The 1,016-nt window shown below is 38.3% G+C and overlaps 1 protein-coding gene across 2 annotated transcripts in view; it reads left to right on the top strand.

The window, feature by feature from the left end:
- Window positions 1-1,016, top strand: part of LOC106877595 (protein ANKUB1) — a 51,312-nt gene that overhangs the window by 16,117 nt on the left and 34,179 nt on the right. The window lies entirely within an intron of this gene.

Here is a 1,016-nt window from a genome sequence, read left to right as displayed (position 1 = left end):
TTATTATTATTATTATTATTATTATTATTATTATTGCGGTGAGCTGGCAGGCTCGTTAGCACGCCGGGAAAAATGCTTAGCAGTATTTCGTCTGTCTGCACATTCTGAGTTCAAATTCTGCCGAGATCGACTTTGCCTTTCTTCCTTTTGGGGTCGAAAAAATGATGCACCAGCTGAGTACTGGGATCGATGTAACTGACTATACTCCACCCCCGAATTTCAGGCCCTGTGCCTATAATAGAAAGGATTATTATTATTATTATTATTATTATTATTATTATTTTGGTTTGGGTCACGTTCGGTCTTATTCCTGGTAGGATTTATGTGGGTAGCGGAATACTACCTGTGACCTTAGGTATCCACAAGTTTTCAACAGTTTTTCGAGTGCTTAGAACCCTCCTGATAATCCAAGCTGTCCTTAAGAGACAAACGTTTTGTAGGAGCTCCACCGAGAATTCTATTTTAATCTCCTTCAACCATTTGTTTATATCTTGGCTTACTCTTTTCAAAGCAGCGATTATTATAGGCACGGCCTTTACTGTTCGCATGCTCCAAATTGTTCCTATTTCAAATTTTAAGGGATTGTGTGTGCGTGCGTGTGTGTGAGTTTGGCGGCGAGCTGGCAGAATCGTTAGTACGCTGGGCAAAATTCTTTGCGGTATTTCGTCCGTCTTTCGGTACTAAGTTCAAATTCCGCCGAGGTCGACTTTGCCTTTCATCCTTTCAGGGTTGATAAATTAAGTACCAGTTAAGTACTGGGTCGATGTAATCGACTTAGCCCTACCCCCAAAAATTTCAGGCCTTCTGCCTATAGTAGAAAGGATTATTATTATTATTATTATTATTATTATTATTATTATTATTATTATTATTATTATTATTATTATTATTATTCAGTAGTTTTATTTTTATAACGTGCTTTCACTTCACTACCGAGCGCAGCTCTGTGCGCCTTGGGTATGTACTGTGGTTTGCTGTGGTGCTCTTATGTTTACTGTATTGAAAGTGTTTTGCGT

Source organism: Octopus bimaculoides, chromosome 6, assembly GCF_001194135.2.
Source record: "Octopus bimaculoides isolate UCB-OBI-ISO-001 chromosome 6, ASM119413v2, whole genome shotgun sequence".
NCBI classification, from domain to species: Eukaryota; Metazoa; Mollusca; class Cephalopoda; order Octopoda; family Octopodidae; genus Octopus; species Octopus bimaculoides.
The sequence above is the reverse complement of the archived record's forward strand: the minus strand, read 5'-3'. Positions and strand labels throughout refer to the sequence as shown.